We start from the raw sequence: 18,383 nt of genomic DNA, 5'->3' as shown, positions 1-18,383 counted from the left end.
AAGCAGGAATAGGATGTGCAGTCTTGTGGTGGAAGAATATCTCTTGCACAGTCCATTTTTTGGCCACACAGTTATTCATCTATAGAAGGGAAGGAGAGAGGTTTGTTTGCCTTACTGGTGCATTCTGTACACTCATTCATTGATTGTACAAACCATAAAAATATTATACACATTTAGCAAAAAGGTAAAGGTAATGTTCAACAGCCTGATGGGAAGAAGCTGTTCTGGTAGCTGGACATTAGTTTTCACTCATACACCTTCTTCCCCATATGGCAGAAGTGAAATGAGAGTGTGGCCTGGGTGGTGTTGGTCCTTGATGATGTTGGATACTGTTTTGAGACAGTGCTTCCTCTAAGTTCCTATGATGATTTTACTGACTAAGAGCAATGTATGAAGGACCTGCAGATGCACACCAAAGATAGACACACAATGCTGGAGTAAGTCCACGGGACAGGCAGCATCTCTGGTGAGAACGAATGAGTGAAGTTTCCTGTCGAGACCTGAGTTTCGGGTCTGAAGAAGTGTCTCGACCTGAAACGTCACACATTCCTTCACTCCAGAGATGCTGCATGTCCTGCTGAGTTACTCCAGCATTGTGTGTCTTTTAGAGCAAAGTCATTGTTAAACAATTTCAACAATGGTCCTGCTACATCCTATAAATCTTAACTGAGCTTATCAAATATCTTCCGTCTCATACCCATCTTGCTCATTGTTTTTTGTCTCAATGCCATTCCCTTTCTACGTCGTTTATCTTTGTCGTTTATTCTCTCCCGCATACTATTCATTGGCAGGGGCAGTTTTGTCTTTGGCTTCCTCTGTCCTATCCCATCCCCCACTCCCGCCAGCCCTATTTAAATACCTGCATAAGTTTCTATGAATTGTTCCCAAGATAACATAAAAGCAAAGGCATCAAAGAAAATGTGATTAGAGGTACAGATGGACCCAAGGCTGTCAGCGTGGTTGCCATCTTTCCATTGTCCTGTTCAAAATGAGCATCAAATTCATTGAACTCATCAGAGGGGGATGCGTTGTTGCCAGCAATATTGCCTGACTTCACTTTGTAGCTTGTTATAGTATGATAACCTTGCCACAATCGATGGGTGTCATTTGGTTATCCTGGGATTCCGACCTGGTCTGGAATTCCCTCTTGGCATCCTTGATGGCTTTGCGAAAGTCGTATACAGATTTCTTGGGATCGTTTGACTTTGAATGATGCAGACTTGGACTTCATCCGGGAATGCATCTCATGGTTCATCTATGGTCTCTGTCTTATTTGGTACACAGTTCTCTGCAAACATACTGGCAAAGTCTACTCATTTAGGTTGGCCACAGAATTAAGCGAAGCTGTGGTCCTGGTACTGATCCCTGTGAAACTCCCTTGTACACTTTCCTCCAATCTAAAAAAATACTGTAACTATTATCCAGGGTTACACTATAGAAGAGGTGGTTTGATTCATTACCCCACCACCTTTCATATTTTTCAGACATTTTCCTATCCAAGACTTGAGAATCTTGATGATGGAAGTCCATATATTCTGCATTTTCTTTACTGACTTTTCTGTTACATCATCAAAAAACTGTTAGATATGATTTGCCCTTAAAGATATTTGGTGATGATTGGTTTATATTTGTATGATGTTTGGTATGAATATTATAAATTTGATGGAATATTTTGTGGTGGGGTTTATTTTTGTCTTATGGCAGGCAGTTGACACAATGAGCAGTGAAAAATGAGCAATTTAGTGAATGGGGAATTGGGGTTGTGGTTGCTTGCTTTCATGCAAATCATTTCTTCACACACATCCTTGGCTGAATAACGCTGCCATGGTTGCCTCACCCTTCTCACTTCCCTCCTTCTCCACCCTCGCATGTTCCTGCTTCTCAGTTGATTTTGGTGTAGCTGGTGACAATGCCTGAAAACGCACAATAGTGAGGTTGGGTGCATGTAGCAGCGGTTGTACTAGCACAACAGCATTTTACAGCTCTTCCACTACAACTACCTGCTGAAAGCCGTTGTAATCAAGTCATCTCATCTTTGGTTAGCCCTGTGTTTCAACTGCAAATGAAATTAAACAAATGCATCATGAATATTGGAAAATGATCTACATGAGAAGCTGCTTTTGGTCACACATCGGTTAGTTGCCAAGGGAATGAACCGTTGGTGGGTACCAGGAAATGACTAATTCAACACACGTTAGTCAAAAAGCATATGGTCAGAAGGTTGCAATCTAAGCAGAGTAATGTGCTGCCTCTGCGTGCTAGTCTCTGGCAAGATACCATGATATGTAATTAACTTTCAGAAAAGACAGCCTCCTCGTCCTGCCTGATGCAACAGTGATGAGAACTTACAAGATGTTGCAACAATATCCAGTTTCAGCTTGGAAGGAGTCAGGCACATAAAAAATCATTAATATGGTCACCTTGACAACAACGACAATGTGTTCCTGACCTAGCAATTGACGGTTTTGGCTGTGGCAAGTGAAATATTTCAGTGAGATCATCCTTTCTGAAGGGCAGACATCCCACTCATTCTTCCTCCACAAAGTTCAAGTAGGAGAACTGGTCCTTCCACAGCCAGGGTGATAGGAAATTTCATGAATATTCACACATTTTTAATCTCATAAACATAATTCGGATTTGTATGTCACAATAAGGTACTTCTGAATGCTGGTATTTATTATAGTGATATTTATTTTTGAGGTTGAATGTTAAACACACGGCTGAGGTAGCAGACTCATCCAGGAGGTAGACATCATTCTCGATGTCTGAGTTATTAATGGGTTTTCGAAAACGGGTGAAGGTTACTGCAAAACGTTTGAATTGGTAAAAAAACCCAACTGGTTTATTTATGCTCTTCAGAGAAGGACATCTTCCCTTTTCTTCCCTGGTTTGACCAACAAACAGCACCATTGCCATCTATTGAGGTTTCCTCCGAGCAGTTCTCAGAAGTGGCGCTGCAAGCCCCTCATTTGTACGCAAGATTTAAAGATCCTTCTGGGTTTCCAGGAATGAGCAATAATTGATGACCTTTCAGACATTGTCCATGTTCAAAGGGTGAGTTTAAAAAAAGGAGCAAAGTAGTGTTGCATTATAACTATCCTATGATGAAAATGTACATATATTATTTTCTTAGAAAAGGTTAAATTAGGAAGATGAGGAACATCTTGACATGATGAACATTTTTCTTTCTTTGCTGTGAAGAACTAAGCTGTCAGCTCAACATAATGACAGCTTAGCTTTAAATTGCAACTGTGTGACCTCAAGAAATAATTACAGGCCTTGTTCGTTCACCCTGTTTTTGGTTTCAGCTATTTTGTGCTTTCATTCTGTACATGTGAAACATCTTTTTTTAAATAGATGAAAATAGAAAATGACCAAACTTCGAAAATATCCCATTAGCTGGAAAATGCTACGGGAGGTCTAAAATTCATGGAAGACTAAGGTTTTTTTTTAGGATTGGTTGAATTTGATCAATGTACATTTATGTTAAATGTGATTTGGGACTCTTGGTTTCAAAGTTAAGAATGTTCCAATTCTTCCTCTGGTCACCTTCAACAGTAAATTTTCCTCTCTTCCCCAAATGTAATTTCAATGAGTCTGTTTGGTTTGTATTTGTGGATTTTAGTTATTTAAAAACACTAAATGTTACACATTGAAATACAGTTCTGCATCCTGATTTTGGTTAATTGCACAATTTTCTTTAGAAAGCTAATGATGAAAAATAATGACATTGAAAAAATACTGCTGCTATTAATTAGTTTAACATGACTTTGTTGATTATAAACTATTGGCATAACTCTTCGATTCTCCCCACATTATTATGTTCAACTTTGAGGCTATTTAACATTGTTTTGTTATTGCTACCCTAAATTTGTTCTATTAAAATCTAGATTTCCCTCAAAACTGGAGCCTCATAATCATGCTTAGTAAAGGAGGAGGAGGAAGCTATAAATTGCGATTTTCCAGTTCTTTATCTTGCCAAAAAAAAGCTTCATGACCATCTCTGTAAGTAGTATTCTTTGCTGAAAATGGTAACAAAAAGTTGGTGTAGTTGAGGGCTAAGTGCACATTCTGACCACAGTCAGTTCCTTATTGGTATTTTGGACGTGCACAATATGTTTACTGTGCTTAAATGTTTCATGTTGCAAATGGTAGAGGGGGGGGTGGGGGGGGGGGGGGGGGGGGGGGGGTTAAAGTAGTGATGGATGACGAGCATTTTAGTGAAAGAACAACTTTGCTACATGTGAGTCATCGGTCAAGGTAGGAATATAATCTGCAGGGTCTGAAGCAGGATCCTGGCCTGAAATGTCACCTATCCATGTTCTACTGAGTTGTTTATCCTACACTTAGTGGTCATCTTAAAATGCATAACCTTCAGCTTTCTTTGTTGACATTTTGCTATTCCTATCCTTGTTTCCCTATTTATTTGTATTGATTTGTTCAAGTAGAATATTGTCAGACAATGTAATTAGCTTGCTGCTATGCTGCACCACGTGAGATATTCTCCAACTGTAATTCAATACCCAATCTGCCCCATAGTGATACACTGCAGGTCATTGCCTACGTCCCGTCTGGGTATAGCACTGAAGATAGACACAAAATGATGGAGTAACTCAGTAGGTCAGGCAGCATCTCGGGAGAAAAGGAATAGGTGACGTTTCAGATCGAAACCCTTCATCAGACTGAGAGTCAGGGGAGAGGGAAACTGGAGGAATGACTAGCACCAGCAGATGAAGGGGGACCAGCGCCACTTTGTGGGCTAACCCAATACTGCAGCCTAGGTGAAGTGTGAAATTCTTTTTCAAAAGAGAGGAAGTTTAAAAGCAGAAGTGAAAAACTAATATATCATTAATTGCAAAATAAAGGAAACACAGAAATCCTCAGATTGCCACAAGAATGCCGGTGTTTTTCCTTAAAGGATTCAGGAATTTGAAGACATTAAATGCACAATAAATAACCAAGAAATAGGGCTAGTGTCTTAGATGGATGGTCATGGTTTTTATTAATAGGTGATCAGGAGGAATTCAGGATCATTTCTGTGTGATCATCACTTGGTTCCTCTCCAATATCGAGCATGGGCATGTTATTGCCATACAGTGGATCCTCAAAGTAACCAAAGGGAAACTCACTCCAACTTTTGTAATTAAACTCAGCACCTCTCTACCAGTTCATCACATCACTTTTATTCATCAGATGCCTTTAATCTTTTTAGTTTAGTATCCAAAGTTTTTACCTTTGTCCAGAATTATTTGCTGCTGATTACACAAGTTTAATTCACTGTTGCACCATAACTTAATGTTGGAACTACCGCTATCCTCAGGTCAACTTCCTCATTGTTTCAACTGTGGAATGTATTCGACCTCTCTGCATGGATACTGTAGAACTTGTGTAAAATTCAATTGATACTCCAGAAGAAAAAGTTATGGTCACTTTGGAACAACCCAATTGTCATAAAACCCATCTGGTTCACTCAAAGTGGTGTCCTCAGTCTGGCAATGTGCAACTCCAGACTTTCAGGGATGTGGTTGACTCTTAAATGCCCCTGGAAAGTGAAACAGGATTGGCCTTTTGGTGGCGACATAGACACCAGCCAAGTTGCTCTCAACCAATGTCAACCTGGCGAAGATGTACTCACAAACATCTGGGTTTTGCCACCTAAATTGTTCTTCTTCCTTCTCTAACACCGAAAAGAAAGAATGTCACATGTGCACATTTCCCTCCAAGTCACAGCATCGTTATTTAGAAACATATCACCATTTCTTAAATATCGCTGGGTGTGAATCCTGGGACATCCAACCGAGCAACTCTGTGGGAGGGAGGTCTGACCCCACATGAACTGCAACAGTGTGGAAGGCAACACTCACACCTTCTCAAAGTATTAGGGACAGACAGTAAATGCAGGGCTTCTCAGCAATCTCGGACTACTATTCAGATTCAGATTCAATTTTAATTGTCATTGTCAGTGTACAATACAGAGCCAATGAAATGCATTATGTAGCAACAACTGCGGATGCGCTATCCATTTTTTAAATTACCATTGAGTAAGCAGTATTAGCTTTTCCTTGGTTCTATTTTCTAACGTTTGTATTATCTTCTTGAGTAGCTCTTGCTATATCTCCTTGTGTCATGCAGGCTGGAAGTGACCAGGTTTCTATTCTTGATCACCGGTGAATTTGCTATTCTCATTTAGAGTACGTAAAGAGAGATGATGGCAGCTGCTGGAAGAACTCAATGGGCACCTGTGGAGGGAAATGGACAGACAACGTTTTGTGTCAGGACTGATGGAGTAGAGCAGAGAAAGATGATTCGTGTGTGAATCAACTCCTCCTCACCAGATCCACCTATCACTTGCCAGCTCTTGTCCCACTCCTTCCCTCACTTCCTTTTACCAGCTATCTCCCCTCTTCTCCATCAGTCTGAACAAGTGTCCTGACCCAAACCTTTATCTGTTCATTTACCTCCACAGATGCCGCCTGACCAGTTGGGTTCCTCTAGCAGTATGTTTTCTAGCTCAATAAATAGGAGGACCAAGCATCACCATCTAGAAGTCACAGGGCATTTCCTTGACCCGGTGATGCATTTGGGGCGCAATTTCTTAGCTATTGCTCAACCTCTGTTACCTCATCCAAGTAACTATTAGGAATGAGCAAGATGTGGAGAATTAGCCAGTTGTTTAATTTACAAACAGCTTCACAATTTGTCGTCATAAAAACTTACTATTATAAAGGACATTTTGTGATTAAAAACTCAACTCATTGAGGCACTGGAACAACGCCTGATTATTTTTTGTGTAGTTCAGGAGTCCTGAATTCATCGCCTCTCTTGTTGTAAGTGCAGTCAACTAATTTAGTACAAACTGGTATTGAATTGGAAATGCCAGAGGCTGTACATCCTTTGTGATTCAGTGATGGAACTCAAGGAGTCATTGGGGAGTTATAAAGTTATTTTAATACTGTTTAATTTGATATTTCCCAGTGAAGTGCTGATTGCAAGGCTGTGCTCTGATATGTTTAATCAGTTTCAGTTTTGACTCTCATTTGCAGAGAGATGTCCAATATAAATGCCTAATTGTATTTCACCTGTACTGTTAATTGGGAGGTAATGACCAATACAAACTGCAGGGCCTTTGTCCTTTGACATGACATTACATGCCTGCCAGCTTTTTCAGACTAAAGCTTTGGAGATAAAGCAGAGACTGGATGTGAGTTTAGTTTAGTTTAGAGATACAGCGCGGAAACAGGCCTGTCGGCCCACCGGATCCATGCCGACCAGCGATTCCCGCACACTAACACCAACCAACACACACTGGGGGCGATTTACAGTTTTAGCAAGCAAATTAACCTACAAACCTATTCATGAGTGGGGGAGGAAACTGAAGCACCCGGAGAAAACCCAAGTAGGTCAAGCAGAAACCCATAGTTAGGATCGAACCTGGGTATCTGGTGCTGTAAGACAGCAACTCTACAGCTGCACCACCATGCCAAGTATTCTCATTCATTTAACTACCTAATGCTCTCTAATCTCCTCTGCAGGGGTGAGGGTTACCGGACTGATATTTTGTTCAACTGTAACAAGATGTCCCAACTCTTCTACTCATTGCCTCAGCAGATGAAGGCAATTGCGTTCTTCACCACCCTGTCTACCTGCGGCACCAATTTCAGGAAACTATGTATTTGTATCCTAGGTCTGTTAGTTCTACAACACTTCCCCAGGACTCTATCATTCACTGTGTATTTCCTTCCCTGGTTTAAATTCCCAAATAGCTTCACTTTACTTTTGTCTGAGTTAAACTCTATCTGATGTTCCTTTGCATACTTTCCCAGTTGATATAGATCATGTAGTCACCCTTTTTCATTGTCCACCACATCGTCATTTAAATCCTTCCCCTCTCACCTTAAACCTATGCTCTCTAGTTTTAAACTTGCCGACCTGGGTCTGCATCAGTTGTGGATTAGTTAATCATGCCACCTACATTCTCCTCCAAGTCATTAACATAGATGACAAAGGCATAGGCCTACTATCTGAAATAGTCCATCCACTCTCAATCTTTGACTCCTTCCACTATGCCAGTTTTGTGTACAATTGGCTTGGCTAGTTCAATCTTGATCTCAAAAGCTGTAATCTTCCAGACCAGCTTACCTATGTATGATTTTATCCAAGGCCTTGCTAAAGACCTAGTAGAGAAAATCTACCACCCTGCCCTTGTCAATCCTCCTGCTCACTTCAAAGAAACCTAATCATATTCAACTGAGTAAACAGATGGCACCTCAGTTCGACAGCTCGACTGAAAGCTAATACCTCTGATGCATCACAACCTCAATTTTGCTCTCTTGCCGAATATTTATTTGTTATTTGATTTCTGGAGTGGGATTTAACCTTTTACTGCCAGGCTCAGAGGTGTAGTAACTGAACTATCTAACATAGGAGATTATTGGTGGAATTTAGAATGTCTTTGCCTGTAGTATTTTGGTTCCATTGTGCTTAAGTATTAAAAAAAAGTGTAGTTAATAGTATTGTTATGTTTTGGTAATTAAATAAACATTATTAACAGAGATGTTTTAATTCATTTTTATTCATTTTGTGGGATGCGAACATTGGTGAAAGAGACAGCATTTACTCCCCATTTACATTTGTCCTCAAGAAGGCTGTGGTGAGCCAACTGCATTGTGGCAGTTCAGAGTTTATACATGTTTACTCTGTTTCACCCATTGGATACTAAGAGGCATATTATTTTAATATTCATTATGTTGGAGTACCTTAAAGGGTCAGGTAGCATCTTTGGAGAACATGGATAGGTGATGTTTCGGGTCAGGGCCCTTCTTCTGTCTGAAGGAGGATCCTAACTCCAGAGATGCAGCCTGACCTGCTGAGTTACTCCAGCATTTGGTCATTTTTTTGTAAACCAGATTTGTTAGCATTATATTGAAAATGTTCCCAGCCTGGGTATCTGCACCTGGGATACTACAACTGTACATCTACTGATTTAATAAGCAGTAATTATTTGACCAAGTATAGCACCATCCTTAAATAAACTCCAACATTGTTAATAGAAGGTAGCAAGGCAGATAGAGGACAGGACACTCTGCTCACCACAGAAGCAATTTGTGATGCAACAAACCCTAATATAAAAACCCAGCCAGTTCCCTTGGTAAAATACTTTTGCTTCAGTCTTACAAATTTAACTGAGCCAAGTCAGTGACTTCACAAGATGTTACCATCTCCTCAGTTACGCATCGTTTTTGAAATGTCCTGTAACCTAGTAACCGATTTTAGTGAATTATGTCATGTGTACTGAAATACAGTGAAAAACGAGGTTTTGGTGTTATCCAGTCAAACCATATCGTAGATGAGTACAATCAAACCATACGCCAGTACAACAGGTAGTGCGGAGAGGAAATTAAACAGTGCAGACTACAATGTTACAGCTCAATGTTACAGAGCTAATGCAGGAGAGTAACAATATGATACAATATACGCTACAACTTTATTTACCCAGGAGGGAAATTGGTCTGCTATTAGTCAGAAAATACAGTTATAAGGCATTGATAGTGTCATGTGTATTATAATAATAATGAAATTTAAGTGACCAGTTATTGCTCAGCATATATGTAATCTACCAAATGTAATATGCCATATGTAATGTAACTTCCTTGCTCTTGTGTTCAATGCCCCCACCCATGAGGCCCAATATTTGTCCATCAAAAATGCATCACCTGTTAGAGAAGCTGTTGAGAGCTAAGGAGGTGGTAAAAGCCAGGAGACATTCTGGCCGGGGCAGGGAGGTGTTAACCAAAGATTGAGCGCTAAGGAGGTGGTAAAAGCCAGGAGACATTCTGGCCGGGGTAGGGAGGTGTTAACCAAAGATCCTATAGCGAAGCTCTCGCTATAGGATCTTTGGTGTTAACTGGTGCAGATCCTGTGGAAATAGGAGGAAGTGCTGTTGGAGAAGCTTTGAACTAAGTTGCAGGTGAATAGGTGTCAAATCAGTAAGTTTGCAGATGATACAAGGATTGGTGGAGTTAGTGACAATGTGGAAGGTATCAGGTGGCAGAGTGATATTGGTGTGTTCGTGAAGTGGATTTAGAAATGATAGGTGGAGTTTAATCCACACAAATGTGAGGTGATGCATCTTGGGAGCACTAATGAGGCCAGGACATACACCTTGAACGGCAGATCTCTCTTCCCTCCTTGAGTAGTCACCAGGTGGTCAGTGGGCTGGGTAGCATAGGCCATAAAATATGGCAGTGTGCTGGCACTATCTGTGGCCTGGCGATTCTATCAGCTTCACCGGTGACAGCTGTTTCACACTTTCAACCCACAACCATGGCGACGACTCTTGTGCCTCTTTCAGCTGATGTCACCCACTCTCAGCACATCCTCGTCAGCTGCCTCGGGGGAGTGTGAGGAAACTTGCAGTGCAGCGTGGAACACGATCCCTGCTGGTGGTCACCAGCCTACCCATTGCCCGCTGTTCAATTCCGATACAGACGTGATAAACTTTGGCTGCAAACTGCCGACTGAAAGACGGATTCCTCCTTTATCTAAAATGAAGTGAGACTCCTCTCTCTCTCAGTTCTCCCATTTGTCCAACCCGTGTTGAATAAATGGTGATCAGGATGCCTGAGAAAAGGAGACCCGAGGTCGCAAGTACTGGAGCAAAATAAAACCAGCTGGAAACTCACCAGGCAGCATCTATGGGGGAAAGTTGGACTTTTGTGTGGGGATGGATTCTTCTGGACTGAAAGAACAGAGGGGAGATGGCCAGGGTAAAGAGGCGAGGAGATTGGGGAGTGGCAAGAACTGACATTCGGTGGATGTATCCAGGTTTTGAAGAAAGAGTTTATCTGGTCTAAGAAAAATCATTCCGTGGTTCTTATTCCGAATTATTGCTTCATACTTTGCCATGTCTCAGCCTCGGTTACGAGTGAACAGTTGCAACAGGTTCAGATTCGCCAGAGCTAGGTTTCATTTCAAACACTAGTGGAACATGTTGTTTAAGAAGGAACTGCAGATGCTGGAAAATCGAAGGTACACAAAAATGCTGGAGAAACTGGTCGGTGTGAAGCACCTGCACTTGGTACCAGACTTTGGAGCACACAAGACCTGTGAAGGCTCTCAACGTTGCTGTGCGGTCGCCAACTCAGGCAGTGGGCTGCCGTTTGTCGATGTGTAGGTGCAGAGCCGAGGGAGGGAGGGAGGGGCGAGGCCAGGCAGACACACAGCGAGTTGAGGTGCATTCTCTCCTGGGGCGGAGCCGTGTTACGGGAAGTGATGTTACTCTGACAGAGGAAGGATGTGAGTGTAATTGAAGTGCGTTTAAATGCAAGTTTTCGGCGAGCTGCTGGTTTCCGCGTGGGATCAGTGAACGGAGACCAACCCCGGTCACGGTGAGTGCAAGGATGCTGCCGGCTTTAAATGACGAAATGCACCGGATTCTTGCAAGGAAGGCTTTAGTCTGCTTTCACGGGAACTCTCTGTCGTTGCCGCAGTTATTGTCTCTGTGGCCGTGCCTTGTAAAAGTTTTCCGGTGACATCTGTGATAAGGAAAGGCAGAGAGAGAGCGAAGGGCTGTGGGCGGAGAGCCGTGGATCCAGCCGCTGCCCCTCGCTCCTTCCCACGGCGCTAACGCCTTATCCCGGACACTCTATGAGCGGGTGTTGGCAGCAGCTTGTGTCGGGGATCCTGCTGCAAGACCGCACCGCTGGATCCAGACCCAGCTGCTCGCCTGCCCCAGCTGCTTTCCCCACTATACCTGTATGTACGTGTTACCAAACCCTTGCCTCTGGGCTAAAATGCTGACAGATACCTGTGATGTGTAGAAAGGAACTGCAGATGCTGGTTTAAACCGAAGATAGACACAGGGGGGACAGGCAGCGTCTCTGGAGAGAAGGATTGGGTGAAGAAGGGTCTCGACCCGAAATGCCACCCATTCCTTCTCTCCAGAGACGCTGAGTTACTCCAGCATTTCGTGTCTATCTTCGGCCTTTCTGTGATGATCTGCCACAGTGAGGCGTCTGCCCCATCGTATTCGTCACTCTGTTTCATTGAACGGCTTTAGGACGCGGTTAAAGACCTGCCGGAGGGGGCAAGTCAAGGGGGTGGGATGTCCACGTGTGATGCTCCACCCCCCGGGGCCGAGAGTGTGGGAAGGAACTGCAGATGCTGGTTTACACCGAAGATAGACACAGAATGCTGGAGTAACTCCGAGGGACAGGCAGCATCTCTGGAGAGAAGGGATGGGTGACATTTCGGGTCGAGACCCTACTTCAGACTGCTCCAGAGATCCAGCTGAGTTTACTCCAGTATTTGGTGCCTATCCCGGTGGCGGGGAGCCGGGCTTGGCTGACTGACCCGCCGCCTCTTCTTGCCGGTCAGTCCGGTGATCACCGCGGGTACCGCCCGGGATACAGCGGAGGTTTACACCCAGTGAGTTGTCCAGCGCTCACGGTGGACGAGGCCAGCAACAGGCCAGGTGAATGAATAGCAGCACATAAATGAGTCAACCTTTAACATTTCTTGATTTTATTTTTTATGTGTCAATTTACAAGCCGCTTCACGTCCGAAGAAGGGTCTCGACCCATTCAACGATAGACACAAAAAGCTGGAGTAACTCAGCGGGACAGGCAGCATCTCTGGAGAGAAGGAATGGGTGACGTTTCGGGTCGAGACCCTTCTCAGAAGCAGCATCTCTGGAGAGAAGGATTGGGTGACAGAAGTGTCTCGACCCGAAACGCCACCCATTCCTTCTCTCCAGAGATGCTGCCTGGCCCGCTGAGTTACTCCAACATTTTGTGTCTATCTTCGGTGTAAACCAGCATCTGCAGTTCCTTCCTGCAAGTTTTATTCAGCTGGTTTCTCCTCTGGTTCTCTGTGTACACCGATGTGCGGAATACGAATCCAAGGTTTGTGGGGCCGTTGACCCCCTGATTGTGGAGATGAGGGAGCTGGCAGTGAGGAGCTGTCACTGGAGCTGCAACTGTGTCACCACAGGTGGCTTGGTTTTATTGCTTATTAACAGCTCCCACACCTTGCACTCCTCCACATGAAGCGTTTAAATTTTTAATAGCAATTACCCTTCCACACTGACACAAGCTGAGCAGCGTTGCAGGACGCATTTCAATTACAGTAAATCTGGATTTAGAGTTTGCACTAAATCTTTCTCTTACCTCCTGAAGTGTAGGGAGATTCCTTAAAGTTGACCGGCTCACTTAGATTAGCACAGGGATGGGATAAACTCTCCCGAGCAGTGATGTTTTTCAGGATCTCCCAGAGAGGTGTGACTCACATTAACCACCAATCCCTGGATTTAGGTTGGGAAGTGTCCATGTGTAGTCTTCCGTGTTCATTTGCTCTTCACAGGGAGCTTGCTAATGAAGGTGCGCAGTGCTGAGCCACCAGACTTGTAGTTGAAAGTTGTGGGAAGGAGGGTGAAGACTGACTGAGGCAGGGAGGCACAGTGACTCCTTTATCCTTGGGTGGCAGGAGACGAAGTTATATCTGAAGTCCGACGGTGTAGATGGTGAACAGGAAGGAGAGAGGACCGTCCCCTCTGGGGGCCATGTTTTGCTCACTACCATGTCCGAGACACAGTTCTGTAGCCTGACATACGTACTGTGGTCGTCCAGTCAGGTAGTTAGTGATCCAGGACACCAATGGAGCATCCTCCCGCATCTTTTGTTAGTTTGCTCCCTAGCACTGGTGAAGTAAAAAAACATGAGTATCACAATGCTTCCCAGTTTATCCAGGTGAGCATAGGAACGATGGAGCAGGTGGATGATGGCGTCCTCAACCCCCATCTTTGTTTGATAAGCGAATCGCAGAGGGTCCAGGTAGGGTTTAACCAGGGGTCGCAGGTGAGTGAGCATCAGCCTCACCTGGGACTTCATGATGTGTGAAGTCAGTGCCTGTAGTCATTGGAGGAGCTGGGGCGCGTCCTCTTTTGTCCAGGAACCAGGCAGAATGTGTTCCACATCACAGGAACCCTCTCCAGGCTCAGGTTTTCCACCCTGCTGTACTTGTTATTCTGGCACAGAACTTGACTGTACTTAACGCATCAGTCTAGTGTTTTGAAAGCATCAGTACATAGCTCTGATCATGAATATGATCAGATTTCCCTGAATCTGAAGCCTGCCCATGTGTCCTTTGTGGAGACTGGACTGGGCGATTAGCTTTTACTTTATTATCTTGCACCTCTTCAGATCCATAAGAGTTTTGTGCTGTTTGCGCTGATGTGTCAGAGCCCCATTACACCAGCAGAGATCAGTGGGTGTCTGTTTGTGTGATGCTTGGTTGCTCTCTGCACTATCAGGAAATACTGCATGTTTGTTGCTAGTTTAGGTATTGGTCTGCAAATTCCAGACAGTCTGTGGCTGTGTTAATGAGTGTTTGAATTACCTCTAAACTAGTTAAGGTCTCTGTTTTGTGAGTGTTATCGAGTTTCAGTCGATGTGGGTTCATGATGGAGTGACTGGATCAGTTATTGCATTGCTTAACACCCCTTGCTACTCTAGGAGGATATTTGGGTGGGCATTGAAACTGAGCCATTTGGAGGTTGCAGCATGGTAGGTAGGTTGCGGTCTGACAGTCGAATGAACTACAATCTCAATAGTTCCTAACCGTGAAGGAGGAGAAAGGATCTCAACAATGCTACATATGTAGCTGTTGCCTTCATTCATGCGGAGGTTAATGTAACCGACACTGTATTGATCAGACATTACTTATTCCTTGACTGTTCCAATTACTGGGTGTGCGAAGGTGAGTTTGCTGAACAGTGATCAATATCTGCTTGCGTTGTAGATTAAGGTTTATTAAATGCAAACAGTGACAGTCCTCCCCATCGCCCCCATTCCAGTACACTGTGGAAAGTTCACAGAATGGATAGTTATTTTTAAAACTTTGGATAGGAAATTAAAGCTGCAATTAAGTATTACAGATTTGGAGTTGTTTAAGCAAAAGCTGTCTGATCCTTTTCAAGTGGGGAAATAGCTGCTACATATTAGAAGATTGAGGGGGGATCTTATAGAAACTTACAAAATTCTTAAGGGGTTGGACAGGCTAGATGCAGGAAGATTGTTCCTGATGTTGGGGAAGTCCAGAACAAGGGGTCACAGTTTAAGGATAAAGGGGGAAATCATTTAGGACCGAGATGAAGAAAACATTTTTCACACAGAGAGTGGTGAATCTGTGGAATCCTCTGCCACAGAAGGTAGTTGAAGCCAGTTCATTGGCTATATTTAAGAGGGAGTTGGATGTGGCCCTTGTGGCTAAAGGGATCAGGGGGTATGGAGAGAAGGCAGGTACAGGATACTGAGTTGGATGATCAGCCACGATCATATTGAATGGCGGTGCAGGCTCGAAGGGCCGAATGGCCTACTCCTGCACCTATTTTCTATGTTTCTATATTGGCTTCTGGAGAGAATGGAGCATTGTTATGGAGTGTTCATGGATATTTGTATTTGCTCATTAGTTTAGAGGGAATCTGTAACAGGATATTGATAAGCAGTTTGACTTTGTTTACATTTCTTGAGATGTTTCAATGTTTCAGGTAAATCTTAGTACAGATGGAAGATTGGGTGACTGCATTCCTTGGTCTGATAAAGATGCCCACTTGTGATAAAAGTTTAATTTGGTTCCAGTGGTGTATTTAGTTGTTGGGTACCATGGCCTAGTACCAATGCTGGATCCTAGCTTTGGTGTCTATGTGGAAAGAATTGTCTCTTTGAATCTTTCCCCTCTTAAATCCATGCCCTCTAATGTTAGATTCCCCAACCCTGGGAAAAATATGTGACTGTCCACATTTTATATTTCTCTCCTGAGTTTATATACTTCCTAGCGTCTACCCTTCAACCAATACACCGGGGAAAATGGTTCTATCAGCCTATCAATCCTCTCTTTATAAATCAAGCCAAGTCCCATCTACATTCTTTGTGGCGTCTTCTGCTTGCAATGGTAAATTGTGTCCAGTCGGGATCTGTGTTAAATTGTGATCTGCACATCTTTTTCGGGGAAGCCGCACTAATGTTGTTGGTTAATAACTGCTGCCAATTTTGCAATCATAACAGGCTCTTGTGGTATATGTAGCAATGTTTTAGTCGATCGGAAAAGGTATAGTTTATGCTTCAGCACAGTCACCTTTACCATGCACGAAACAGAAGACCTACTGTTTGTAGTTTACTAACTAGCACCTTTGACGGTCCAGTGCTCCCTCAATGCTCAATGACTGTGTTAGACAATATTCTTGTTCTCTGGTCGGTGGAGTAAGGCTTGAAGGAGCCTTCTGATTCCCTTGAGGCTGAGTTTCTGATGTATTTTTCTGACCTACATCCCAGCAGATTGAACCATACACACGTAAGGCTTTCTATCCTGGGGGGGGGGGGGTCTTTGTCACCTGCTGTATTATCCCCTTTCCTCTAGTGACATATTGTTGATGCTAATCGTTTAATTTAGGCGCAAATTGATTTTCTTTGAGTAAAAATGACGCATTGGGTTTTGCTGAAACAAAAAGTGGAATTGGTTTATGAATTTAAACAAGGGTAGAGAGGGAGTGGGTGAGGGGGAGAGACAGCAAGGAAAGACTAAGCATTAAGTTCCTTTTGAAGAGGATATTCAAAATACTTGCTAGTTGATTCGTAGGTGAACTTGCTGCTCCAATATGAGAGAGGTAGCATAAACATTTGAACAGGAAAATCCTATGGATTACATTAAATTAATAACCAGATAGTATTTTATGGTGATATTGATCTAGTGATGAATAATAAGCAGGACAGTGGGGAAAATCTTCAGAACAAGTTCCAAGCACTGTCACTGCCACTTGAATAGTTACCACCCAGAGGTGCAGTAGCTTGCTGTATCATCCCAAGGATACACTCCAATAGAACTGTAAATGTTGCATTGCAGACACCCTAGATTACAAGACTGGAGTGGGACTCGTGTACATGATCTTTCTCTCTCTTCTGTCAAATGACTGAGCAATACCCTGCCAAGGCGTCAGCTCAGTACAGGTTGTCCTTGGGTAACGAGCAGATGCTCTTTTTGCAGATCACTGTCGGCTGATTTTGCCCGTAATTCAAAAATACATAAAAATCACCATGGTAACCATTACCTCCACAGTATTCCAATGAATCGAATTAAAAGTGCACCAAACCGATAAGTCCCCTCCCCCACAATTACTAAAAGTGAGGGGAGGGGACGGAGAGGAGGCTAATACTCCTTTTGTAGGAATGAACACATGTCCGTATGTTGGACTTTTGAGTTTAATAATATTATAGGAGCTCATAGTGTGTAGGGTGTCGATAAATCGGCTGTGCATATGCCAGGGACAGCCTGTGAAAGTGTGTGTTACAACGTGGAGCGTGAAGCAATTTCCTTTTTTTTATAAAGGAAAATGCAGTGACTTGAAGTTATCTCAAAGTGGTGAACCGATAGTCCAATGGCTGCACTGCCGATTGTGGCTCCTAATCTGCCAGTGGTAAGATTTGTGGAAACTGGCACCACAAACAGCAGTAATTAAGCTTTGGGAACAGACCCAGCCCAGGAAATGGAGAACATTTGGATGAAGACCAGAAGTGGTCTCCAAAGAAATGATTACTAACAACATCAGCTTCATGCATTTGTTGGCAATTGCTGTTTCAACAACTTCTCCACTGGTCACAACTCCAGTCAGTGACTGGAAATAGATTTAGAAGAAAATGAGATTTAGGAATGGAGAAAAAAAAGAACTGTTATGACATTCAGCATTTACATTGTGTAGTAAAATACTTTCGCCTCCCAATAAATGAGCCATGTAGTGTGATTTTTTTTCTTGTGAAATGTCCTTTGTGATGCTTTCCTTTAGTTGGGTTTGAGGATCCTTTAAAAAAAAAAACATGATACATTTTGGTTTCTCAAAAAAAAGCAAAATAGAAAAGGGGGAGGGGTTAGGGGGTAGGGGTCGATAAGAGACATAAAGCTGGGAGTAGACTGCCCTAAATTTCTCCGTTCCTTTGGTATTTTGTTTTGGAACTAAAATATTAACCAGGATCCTTTGTGATGCTGACTTCCTCACAAACCTTGGCCTAGTTATTTGTTATGCCTAGGGATTGTACCCTACAGCATTATCTGGAGTGGCCTTCAACAAAATATTTCCATTCTATGCAACGAGTCACGCTGTATCTTGTTGGAAGGTTTCCTTTCATAAGCATCAAGCCATTAGACTGAATACAAGCCTTTATCCTTCATGTGTGTGGATATATAGTTTGCTTGGCAACCATTAAAGTCTTGGAGCCGTAACTAATTCTTGGTGTTGTTTCTGCTTTGGGTTTGTAAGATGCACAAAAATTGTTCCCTAATTTTGAAGTATATTTAAATTCCAATAAAATGATTTTTGTGGGGCAAGAGGGATTGTT

At 43.0% G+C, this 18,383-nt stretch overlaps 1 protein-coding gene and 1 long non-coding RNA gene across 4 annotated transcripts in view; both read left to right on the top strand.

The window, feature by feature from the left end:
* The first annotated feature begins 196 nt into the window (after window positions 1–196).
* On the top strand, window positions 197–8,508 carry LOC116991446. The gene is made up of 2 exons (XR_004416797.1): window positions 197–4,005; window positions 7,533–8,508. It is a non-coding gene; the product is annotated as an uncharacterized LOC116991446 (long non-coding RNA).
* Window positions 8,509–11,252: 2,744 nt separating this feature from the next.
* Window positions 11,253–18,383, top strand: part of rab27a (RAB27A, member RAS oncogene family) — an 88,276-nt gene continuing 81,145 nt past the window's right edge. For 2 of the 3 annotated variants that reach the window (XM_033050070.1, XM_033050071.1), the window contains exon 1: window positions 11,253–11,387. The gene's annotated coding sequence lies outside the window, so the exon portion shown is untranslated. The remainder of the gene's footprint in view (window positions 11,388–18,383) is intronic. The other variant, XM_033050075.1, reaches the window with a different exon arrangement.

This window comes from Amblyraja radiata, chromosome 34, assembly GCF_010909765.2.
Source record: "Amblyraja radiata isolate CabotCenter1 chromosome 34, sAmbRad1.1.pri, whole genome shotgun sequence".
Lineage (NCBI taxonomy): Eukaryota > Metazoa > Chordata > Chondrichthyes > Rajiformes > Rajidae > Amblyraja > Amblyraja radiata.
Note: the sequence above shows the minus strand (reverse complement) of the source record. Positions and strands in the feature narration are given on the sequence as shown.